This window comes from Rana temporaria, chromosome 2, assembly GCF_905171775.1.
Source record: "Rana temporaria chromosome 2, aRanTem1.1, whole genome shotgun sequence".
In the NCBI taxonomy this organism is placed as follows: domain Eukaryota; kingdom Metazoa; phylum Chordata; class Amphibia; order Anura; family Ranidae; genus Rana; species Rana temporaria.
Genome location: NC_053490.1, coordinates 217,523,992 through 217,536,197, shown reverse-complemented (window position 1 = coordinate 217,536,197; position 12,206 = coordinate 217,523,992).

Here is a 12,206-nt window from a genome sequence, read left to right as displayed (position 1 = left end):
CAGAATAGTTCAGAAGGGCCAGGGGTGGGTGATGCTCATTCATGAATCTGATGCTAGATATTTATGAATGTTTCAGTAGTGAATATGTTCATGCATATCATATTGTAAACATTAGGTAATTATCACTGTGCTTGTAAATTATTGCCTTCTGGATTATATTCTAGCAATATTTGACTTGTTGTTCAGCTAAATTTAATAGCCTTTTTTAATGTACAAATAATAAAATCTAAAAATATATATACTGTCTAAATTACATTGTGTGCTTTTGTTTTATTTTGCCTGCTGTAGGTGAATGTATACTGCCTTATTTGCTACACTAAGGTTACATAGCACTAGTTTGATTTTCTTCAGATGCCATTGCTAAAATACCAGAGGAAGAGAAGAGTATCAAGATTACCTCTACAGTGACAAAGCACAAACCAGGCAAAGGTCCAGAACAGTTGCAGATTTCTTGGCACCATGTGTCGTTAGAATAGGGTGTTTCCACAAACATTCACAACTCCTTTGTTCATCTGCCTTAACCCATTTTCTTATAATTGGAATAATGTGACTGATATAACTGTGCACCTATAAAATGCTGGGGTATGTTATGGATGTATTAAACTGAATCTGTTCGGATAAGCTATAATCTGCACTGACTTGTTTAAAGTGTTACTAAACCCAGGACCCTGCATTCACTAGATCTAGTCTCTGACAGAATATGGAAATTCAATTATTTTAGTAAATATAAATTGCTAAATACTTTACAACAGTTGAAGCTTGTAGGAGGAGATTTCCTTCTGCTTTGACTGTCCTGTAAGGATCCAGGATCCCTGACCCTCTGGACAGTACTGATTGGCCCTGGGCACATGCACTCCCAAGAAAAAAAAGAAGACAGGATCAAACAGGCTTTTTATACAATGCAGAGGAGTAATCCCTTGGGTACCAAAGTGAGTATAACAAGTATGCTTCGCTCCTCCTGTTCCAGGAAAGCTACTTGAGAGATTGGCTCCACCCTCTACAGGAAACACAAATCGGACACAATTTAAAAGGCCCCTCCTTTTCCTCTGACCCGCAGTTGTTTTGTGTTTCAAGACCCTCCAGGAGCACCGTCGTGTTGGGTAACTGTGGTTGGTGGATCCCCCTTCTCTGGTATTATCTAGGACTAGTTGTGGCCAAGTCCTGGGTGATGGTTCTGTACTTTTTATCCAGAAGGGTTCTCTATTTTGGGGTTACTTGCCTGCCTGGTGGTGTGAGTGGAGGCAACTCCCTTCCATTTTTCCCCAGCTCTAGCTGTGTGGATCTGTGTCCTTCGCTATGGGTGTACCAAGATGGTGTCTTAAGGACTTCCAATAATGCGGCAAGATGGCGCCGGATATAGCGTGACACACTTTTGGGCACCGGTTGTTCTTGAGGAAGCATGGCAAGGATAGACAGAGTACATGCTGCTTGGGGAACAGTCTGCTGAATGCCAGACAGGCACATTTAGCAGTACAGCAGCAGTCTATCTCTTCTGCTAATCTCCGCTTGCCTCATGGAGCTTGAGGACATGTCTGAGGATGGAGCCCCCACTCGGATTGAACCAGCGGTAGCATACGTGTACCATACTGCCCCCAAGATAAGCCCTTGTCTGTGGATGGTTGCTTTTACAGCAGGGGTTAAAAAGATTGAAGAGTGACCTTTAACACCCAAGCACGACAGAGGCAGGCTTCTATCCCTAGAAATATGCGAAAGCAGGGAAAAAATGCAGGCCTTTAAATTAAGCCTCTTTTATTACGGATGGATGTATGAACTATTTGATCATAACTATAAAGGATCTATAGGGTTGGGTTAATAAATCCTTTTATAGTTATGATCAAATAGTTCATACATACATATGTAATAACAGAGAGGCTTCATTTAAAGTCCCACATTCATGTTTATGGTTCTTGTTTCTTCTAGGCCAAACCTGTGCAGAAGAAATGTGGGAACTGCTGTATGGCCAGGTTTTCTGATAGTTGGTTATAAAAAAAAACTATTGTGAATTTTTTTATTCCATCCAAGGCTAGTTCAGAGACTCTCTTTTAAGGGGTTAATGTCTTCTCTGAAGGAGGTAGTGGCCTCCTTTTTTTGGTCCTTTTAATGACAGGGTAGCTGGACTAGGACCTTCCTTATCTAAACCTATAGATCAAGAGCCTTCAGCCTTGGCTAGATCCCTTCCTTTTTTGATGTCTGAGACCATTAGTTCATGCAATACTGCTGATCTGGAAGAAGGTGAGAATCTGGTTTCTTCATCTGATGAGGAATCTGCATCAGAGGGGGGGAGATACGGGTAGCTCAACTTAGTATTTTTTTTTTTTTTCCAATTGAAGACATTGACGGACTACTGAAGTCAATATTTACCTTGGAGCAGATTGAGATGCCATAGCAAGTCCAATCTGTGCAGGATAAAATGTATAGGGGTCTACAGGGACGGAAGTCGAGAGCTTTTCCAGTTCAGCGGTAGCATCCACCTGTGTGGCTAGATGTATGGGTTCAGTGTCTGGATGATCTTCTTTCATCCAACACCCTCCAAAGAGATTAGGGAGTCTCTCCCACATATTGCCAAGTCAGTTGCCTTTTTGGCTGATGCAGCAGCAGATTGAGTAAATTCTGCAGCGAGATCTTCAGCTCTCATTAATTCAGCTAGGCGAGCTATCCAAGAATAAACTCTACGGCATACCCTTTGAGGACAAGCTCTTACTCGGTTCCTCCTTAGTGGAAGTTCTAGCTCATTCCTCTAAGAGTAACCTGTTAACTTCTTCAAGGAATAAACCCCAGAATAAGAGGCCTTTTTGTGGCTTCCAAAACGAGGTTCATTTTAAAACCAACAGGCAAAGAAAAAGTGGTCTTTCAACCACTTGAGGCCCGCGCTATAGCCGAATGACGGCTGCAGCGCGGACCTGAAAATCCAAGTGGACGTCAATTAGGGAAACTCTGTGCTGGCCGTGTCCCTTGGACACAGCCAATCACAGATTGCCGTGAACGGCCAATCGGAGTAGCTGTTAGGTAGGCGATCTGTGCGGCCAATGAGAGATGATCTCATATGTAAACATATGAGATCATTTCTCATTGCCGGCTCTCACAGACGGCGTCCTGTCAGGGAGAGAGGAGACCGATCTGTGTCTCTTGTACATAGGGACACAGATCGGTCACCGCCCACAGTTAGAACACTAAGCAGTATACACATTTAACCCCTTCCTCACCCCCTAGTGTTAACCCCTTCAATGCCAGTCACATTTATACAGGGAGTGCAGAATTATTAGGCAAATGAGTATTTTGACCACATCATCCTCTTTATGCATGTTGTCTTACTCCAAGCTGTATAGGCTCGAAAGCCTACTACCAATTAAGCATATTAGGTGATGTGCATCTCTGTAATGAGAAGGTGTGTGGTCTAATGACATCAACACCCTATATCAGGTGTGCATAATTATTAGGCAACTTCCTTTCCTTTGGCAAAATGGGTCAAAAGAAGGACTTGACAGGCTCAGAAAAGTCAAAAATAGTGAGATATCTTGCAGAGGGATGCAGCACTCTTAAAATTGCAAAGCTTCTGAAGCGTGATCATCGAACAATCAAGCGTTTCATTCAAAATAGTCAACAGGGTCGCAAGAAGCGTGTGGAAAAACCAAGGCGCAAAATAACTGCCCATGAACTGAGAAAAGTCAAGCGTGCAGCTGCCAAGATGCCACTTGCCACCAGTTTGGCCATATTTCAGAGCTGCAACATCACTGGAGTGCCCAAAAGCACAAGGTGTGCAATACTCAGAGACATGGCCAAGGTAAGAAAGGCTGAAAGACGACCACCACTGAACAAGACACACAAGCTGAAACATCAAGACTGGGCCAAGAAATATCTCAAGACTGATTTTTCTAAGGTTTAATGGACTGATGAAATGAGAGTGAGTCTTGATGGGCCAGATGGATGGGCCCGTGGCTGGATTGGTAAAGGGCAGAGAGCTCCAGTCCGACTCAGACGCCAGCAAGGTGGAGGTGGAGTACTGGTTTGGGCTGGTATCATCAAAGATGAGCTTGTGGGGCCTTTTCGGGTTGAGGATGGAGTCAAGCTCAACTCCCAGTCCTACTGCCTGTTTCTGGAAGACGCCTTCTTCAAGCAGTGGTACAGGAAGAAGTCTGCATCCTTCAAGAAAAACATGATTTTCATGCAGGACAATGCTCCATCACACGCGTCCAAGTACTCCACAGCGTGGCTGGCAAGAAAGGGTATAAAATAAGAAAAACTAATGACATGGCCTCCTTGTTCACCTGATCTGAACCCCATTGAGAACCTGTGGTCCATCATCAAATGTGAGATTTACAAGGAGGGAAAACCGTACACCTCTCTGAACAGTGTCTGGGAGGCTGTGGTTGCTGCTGCACGCAATGTTGATGGTGAACAGATCAAAACACTGACAGAATCCATGGATGGCAGGCTTTTGAGTGTCCTTGCAAAGAAAGGTGGCTATATTGGTCACTGATTTGTTTTTGTTTTGTTTTTGAATGTCAGAAATGTATATTTGTGAATGTTGAGATGTTATATTGGTTTCACTGGTAAAAATAAATAATTGAAATGGGTATATATTTTTTTTTTTTGTTAAGTTGCCTAATAATTATGCACAGTAATAGTCACCTGCACACACAGATATCCCCCTAAAATAGCTAAAACTAAAAACAAACTAAAAACTACTTCCAAAAATATTCAGCTTTGATATTAATGAGTTTTTTGGGTTCATTGAGAACATGGTTGTTGTTCAATAATAAAATTAATCCTCAAAAATACAACTTGCCTAATAATTCTGCACTCCCTGTACAGTAATTATTGCATATTTATAGCACTGATCGCAGTATAAATGTGAATGGTGCCAAATGTCCGCCATAATGTCACCGTCCCAATAAAAATCGCAGATCGCCGCCATTACTAGTAAAAAAAACAATATGTCCCCTATTTTGTAAGCGCTGTAATTTTTCGCAAACCAGTCGCTTATTGCGATTTCTTTTTTTTTTTATATATACCAAAAAAATGTAGAAGAATGCGTATTGGCCTAGACTGAAATTTTTTTTTTATTTTTTTTTAAAAAAAATTGGGATATTTATTATAGCAACAAGTAAAAAATATTGTATTTTTTTTTCAAAATTGTCCTTTTTTGTTTATAGCGCAAAAAATAAAAACCGCAGAGGTGATCAAATACCACCAAAAGAAAGCTCTACTTGTGGGGAAAAAAGGACGTCAATTTTGTTTGGGGGCCACGTCGCACGACCGCGCAATTGTCAGTTAAAGCGACGCAGTGCCGGAAGCTGAAATTTCACCTGGGCAGGAGGGGGATATATGTGCCCAGTAAGCAAGTGGTTAAAGACAATCAAAAAGGAGGGGGGTACGCTTTGCTTCTTTCAGCCCCTTCCAAAAATCCCCAGTGATGCCAGGATAGGGGGGAGGTTGTCCCATTTCAAAATTGGCAGAGATTTCTGATGATTCCCTTATTCTTCAAACATTGGAAAGGGGTTACAGGTTGGAATTCAAAAATGTTGGCAGGGGTCTTCATGATAACCCTGGATCTTCAGGACGCTTATCTTCATGTACCAATCTACCAGAGTCACAGAAGGTTCCTCAGATTTGCAATTCTCATGGAAAACAGGCCAAGTTATTGGCAGTTCAATGCCCTTTTGGTTCTCGGCAGCACTCCCAATTTTTACAAAAGTAATTTTTTATTTTTTTAAATACAGAGAGTATCGATTGTCCCATTACTAGACGATTCTTTGGTCTTTGCTCGAGACAGAGTCAGGATCTGCAGTTGATTTTACAAACCTTTCAGAAATTGGGGTGGAAAATTAACCAGCGAAAGTCTTGCCTGGTGCCCTCCCAGAGCATACTTTTCCCTGGGGTGTCTAATAGACTCTGTTGCCCAAAAGATTTTTCTCCCAGAAGAGAAGATTTTGAAAATTCTTCTCTCCGTGCAGGCCTTCGGCGGATCATATAGGTATTGGGGTTGATGACTGCGGCCATCCCAAGGAAGCCTTGGGCCCAATTACACTCCAGACCCCCTCAGGTGTTTCTTTTACTCCATTGGGATCGCAGAAAGAATGCTCTAGATTGGCTTGTGCAGCTGCCAAGAGAGAATTTTTCTCAATCTGTCCTGATGGGAGCAGCGGGAACATCTGCAGGGAGGGAAGAACTGGGCAAAATATGCTCTGGTAAAAATTACCACAGACACTAGTCTGTGGGGCTGGGGTGTTCACTGGCAGAGAGCCTGGTTGCCAGAGGAGGCAGGCCGCTCCTCAAATTTCAGAGAACTACTAGCTGTGGGGAAAGCGATTATGTCTCTGGAGTAGAGGGTCTATTCAAAAAAACCTATTGATTTTTTTAGACAATGCCACAACCGTGGCGTACCAAAACAAGCAAGGGGGCACTAGCTCAAAGTCGCTTCTAACGCTATTGCAGCATATTCTGTCCTGGGCAGAGATCAATGTCACTTCAGTCAGAGCAGTCCACATCAGGGGGGTGAGAGAATGTGCTGGCAGACTATCTGAGCAGGGTGAGCATCAGTTCCAGCGGTTTGGAACTACATCATGGCACGTTTCGGGAGGTTGTGCCAAGATGGGGTCTTCCCACAGTGGATCTTTTTGTCTCAACAGGAAGCTGCCAGCGTTCTCACTGGAGAGAGAGAGAGAGACTGAGTCCTTAGGGACGGATGCTCTCTCCTTCCCGTGGGATTTCACTCTGGCTTATGCCTCCCCTACTTTTGCCCCTCTTACCTAGTAGTCCAGAAAATTATTCAGGACCACACAGAAGTTATTCTGATTGCCAGTTGGTTCTCCTCTCTGAAGATCCACCCTGGCCTCTACCAGATCAGGAGGATCTGCTCCATCTGCTGTATTTCATCCAAACCCTCAGACCTTCCATTTGATGGCCTGGAGGCTAAGCGGCGCATCCTACAGTTAAGAGGGTGTTCCGAGAGGGTTATTCAAGTTGGTCACAAGGAAAATATATGGAAAAGTTTGGAAAACTTTTGTTTCCTGGCAAAAGAAGTCCAGTTTAGATTCTTTTTCAACCCCCTGTATATTGGAGTTTTTGCAGAGTGGAAAAGGGACTCTGTCAGCATCCTTAAGGTTCAGATTGCTGCCCTATCCTTGTTTACAGAAAGAAGACTAGCGAAGCACCCTTTGGTCAGGAGGTTTCTTTCAGCCAGATCTAGACATATTCCCAAGGTCATTTAAACATATTCCTCCCTGCGATCTGTCATTAGTGTTAAATGCTCTGACGAGGGCTCCTTTTGAGCATTTGCATGAGGCTTCCCTGAAATGTATTTCCTTGAAGATTTCCTCCCTTTTGGCTATTATGTCAGGGAGAAGGATTTCTGATCTAGAGTCTCTTTCCTGTAAAGACCCCTTCTTGAGGATTTTAGAGGACAGGGTAGTGATTAGGCCCAATCTTTTTCTATTTACCCAAAGTATCTAACAACTTTCATAGGTCCCAGGAGGTAGTCCCTCCTGGTATTTAGTCTTACCGGTAATGGTATTTCCATGAATCTTCCAGGACAGCATCTATATTCCCACCCTATTCTGTTTTCACTTTGTTTACATGGTGGTGGTGTTTTTATGTGATTATATATGCGTGTTCAGTTTTTTTCCCACTGCCGAGTGCACATTTGGTGGAGGTTTGATTGATCTTATAAGAACTGAGGGTCAGAGGAAAGGGAGGGGCCTTTTTTCAATTGTGTCTGATTTGTGTTTCCTGTAGAGGGCGGAGCTGTCCTGGGAGATTCATGGAAATAATGTTACCGGTAAGACTAGGTTTTACTGCATATACAGACTGATTTTACTGTTGTGGGTTTAGTACCAGAAGGATAACAATCTGCTGAGAAACCAGGGGAGGGCTGGCAGCCTTAGGCCTGGGGGGCAAGTCCAGTCAAGTGGCCCATAGAGCGTGAAAGTGATGGATCGAGGAAAACAATGATTTTTTCATGATCACAAGAGTCCGCACAGAGGCCCCCATTACATCAGTGTCTGCACAGAGGCTCTTCTTACATCAGAGTCCTCGTGTCTGTGCAGAGAGAGAAGGGGTTGTCAGCGCTGGTGTGCGCTGAGGCTGAGCTATGTGTGAACCGGTGGCTGTGCATAGTGTCACCAGCCCGGGGGGAGATTTCCACCCTGCCCCCCCTGCCAGCCCTCCCCTGTGAGAAACTGTTGTGGAATGGGAACTAAATCTACTTTCAGCACGAACAACTTCATCTTGACTAGGCATGTGCAAAAGGGAAAAATTTGTTTTGTTTCGTTTAATTTGTTATTTAATTAATTTCGTTAAGTTAGATTCATTACATGTGTTAAATTCGTTTTCGGAATTTGTTCGTTTTTGACCGAATTTCGAAAAATCCGGTCGAATTCGGATTCGAAAACAAATAGTCTCTTTTCGAATAGAATGTGTTTTCGAATTCAATTCAAATTTTTTTTTTTTTTTCGAATTCCGATCAAATTTCGTCCGCGGGTTTTCGATTCGGATTCGGTAAATTCATTAATATTGCAATTCGGGAATTCGTATGCATCCGAATGTCCGAATAATGAAAAATTCGTCAATTTCCATTCGGAACGAAACGAAATGCACATGCCTAATCTTGACGTGAGCAGGGCCCTCCGATTCCTCCTGTATTGTATCTGTACTGTTTCCCCTCATGTTGTAAAGCGCTGTACAAACTGTTGACACTATATAAATCCTGGATAATAATGTATACGTGCGATCTGACACATTTCTGTTTCTTGACAGGTCATGAAAACACTTTAATCTGTAGCATTTTTTTCGCATTAAGGAGGGAGATTTACTTCAACTGGTGTCAATCGGTGCCCAGTAGCCAATCAGCTTCTAGGGTTTGTCAAAGCTTAATTAACCACTTAAGGACCAGAAGATTTTCCCTCTAATGACCAGGCCATTTTTTGCGATACGGCACTTTGTTGCTTTAACTGACAATTGTGCGGTTGTGCAATGCTGTACCCAAACAAAACCCCCCCCCCCCCATCTGATCATCTCTGCGGTTTTTATTTATAAAAACAATTTTTTACTTTTATAACTATCCCCAAAAAATTTTAAATTCATTTCTTCATCAGTTTACTCCAATATGTATTCTACATATTTCTGGTAATACATTTTTTTTTTTGCAATAAGCGTATATTGGTTTGCGCAAAAGTTATAGCGTCTACAAAATAGGGAATATATATATTTTTTTATCTAACTAGTAATGGCGATGATCAGCGACTTTTAGCGGGATTGCGGCGGACCATTGATCTTTATACAGCGATCAGTGTTGGAACAATGCACTGATCATTGTATAAAAGTTACTGGCAGGGAAGAGGTTAACACTAGGGGGCGATCAAGGGGTTAAATGTGTTCCCCGCAGGGATGTAGTCCCAAGGGAGGGGGTGAGCATACTGACTAACCCCCAAACAAAATGGCTCGGATGATAGGGGACAAGCTTACTGAGGAGAAATTCAGACAAAGAAAAAAAACATTTAGAAGGGAAATCGAAGGAAAAGGTAAGTGAACCAACAATGCACTAGCCTAAAGGAACCTGTTTAGAAAATAAAAAAACAAACCTTTACAACCCCTTTAACCACTTCATTACTGGGCACTTAAACCCCCCCTTCGTGTCCAGACCAATTTTCAGCTTTCAGCGCTGACGCATTTTGAATGACAATTGCGCGGTCATACAACACTGTACCCAAATTATATTTTCATAATTTTTTTCCCACAAATAGAGCTTTCTATTTTGCGCTATAAACAAAAAAAAGACAGAAAATTTGGAAAAAAAACACAATATTCTTTACTTTTTGTTATAATAATATCCTAATTTTTAAAAAAATATATATTTTTTTCCTCGGTTTAGGCCGATACGTATTCTTCTACATATTTTTGTTAAAAAAAAAAAACGCAATAAGCGTATTTGATCGGTTTGCGCAAAAGTTATAGCACCTACAAAATAGGGGATACATTTATGATTTATTTTTTTACTAGTAATGGCGGCGATCTGCAATTTTTTTTTTTATTTTTTTTTTTATTTTTTTTTGTCAGGCCTGCGATATTGCTAAGGACATATTGGACACTTTTGGGACCATTCACAAAAATGCACTTATTACTGTATAAATGTGACTGCCAGGGAAGGGGTTAACCACTAGGGGGTGAGGAAGGGGTTAAATGTATTACCTGGGTGTGTTCTAACTGTGTGGGGGGGAGGGGACTGACTGGGGAAGGTGACCGATGCTGTGTCCCTATGTACAAGAGACACAGATCGGTCTCCTCTCTCCCTGACAGGACGTGGAGCTCTGTTTACACACAGAGCTCCACGTCCCCGCTGTCACCGACGATCGCGTGTACCCGGCGGACATCGCGGCTGCCAGGTACACGCATCGGCTTCCCAGCGATGCGCCGGCACAGTGTTTGCGCGCCTGCGGGTAATGCACAGAAAAAGACGTCCACTCGGCACTTGAGAGCCGCGCTGTAGACGTCTTTTGTCTATAGCGCGGATCTCAAGTGGTTAAGAAGGAAAGGGCAGAGGTAGCCTCTAATATTTCTACATCTTTCTTCTACACACAAGCTTTTTTTTTGTTGTAACAAGCAATGGAAACATCCCTTGTGACAGTAAAAGTCAATGACAGGTACTCTTTATGCGGGGAACCCTAAATTCCTCTTTTGCACCCAAAAGTATTAAAAAATGCCAAAACCTGCATTTTTAAGTACTTGTTTTTGTCTTTTTTAAATCGGTGCTACTGGCAGCCAAATGAACCAGAAGTGAAAGGATGATGATGATGATTGTTTTTGTTGCAGTACCCATCCTTATTAGTCACTAGTAAATCTTATGGCTGTGCTTTTTCAAGAACAAACCCCTAATTATTCTTTTCAGGGATTATCCATAACAGCCCAATATATTTCCTCACTATATTACAAAAAGTATTGGGATGCCTGCCTTTAAACATACATGAACTTTAATGGCATCCCAGTCTTACGCCATTGGGTTCAATGTTAAGTTGGCCCACCCTTTGCAGCTATAACAGCTTAAACTCTTCTGGGAAGGCTGTCCTCAAGGTTTAGGCGTGTTTATGGAAATAGTTGATCATTCTTCCAGACAGTGCTGGTGCGAACACTAGGCAGCTGCCTAGGGAGCACCCTGCCACCAATGTTTCTACTCGCAACAAAGTCTCAGCATCTGCAGGCAGCCACCGCTCCGTTCGCACAGTGTTAGAGATGCAGCGGCGGCGGCAAAGGACTGTGTCTGTGTCCCGACTCCCGAATGAATGGAAGCAAGCAAACATTAACTGATGGGCGCTGGTGAGGCTGCATTTGATGGGTGCTTCATTAAAAAGGTGAGGTTTAATATGGTCAGGTAAAAGGGGGTGAAGCTAAGGGGGGTGGCAAAATTAGGTTGCACCTAGGGTGCCAAAAATTTCCAGCCCCGCTTCCAGAAGCGCATTTGTGAGGTCGGGCACTGATGTGGACAAGAAGGCCTGGCTCGCAGTCTTCGCTCTAATTCATCCCAAAGGTGTTTTATCAGGTTGAGGTCAGGAGAACTCTGTGTAGGCCAGTCAAGTTCCTCCACCCCAAACTCGCTCATCCATGTATTTATAGACCTTTCTTTGTGCACTGGTCCAAATCATTTGATGGAGGGGGGATTATGGTGTGGGGTAAAGGTAGGGCTAGGACCCTTAGGTTCAGTGACGGGAACTCTTAAGGCGTCAGCCTACCAAGATAGTTTGTACATGTGCCTTCTTGAGCAGGGGTACCTTGTGGGCACTGCTGGATTTCTAACCATTGGTAGTTTGTTACCAATAGTTTGTTTGGTGTCCCAACTGCCTTGAGATCATTCACAAGCTCCTCGCGTGTAGTTCTGGGCTGATCCCTCACTTTTCTCATGATCATCCTTACCCCATGAGGCAAAATCTTGCATGGAGTTTCAGACTAAGGGCAATTGTACTATTTTGTATTTCTTTCATTTGCGAATAATCGCTTCAACAGTTGTCTCCTTTTAACTAAGCTTCTTGCTGATGGTTTTGTAGCCCATTCCAGGCGTTGTGCAGGTCTACAATCTAGTCCTCAACATCCTTTGACAGCTCTTTGGTCTTACCCATGATTGTGAGGTTTGAATGAAAGAAAGATTCTGTGGACAGGTGTCTTTTATACACATAATGAGTTGTCGTTGGGAGCACTTTCTTACATTGACATGACTAACC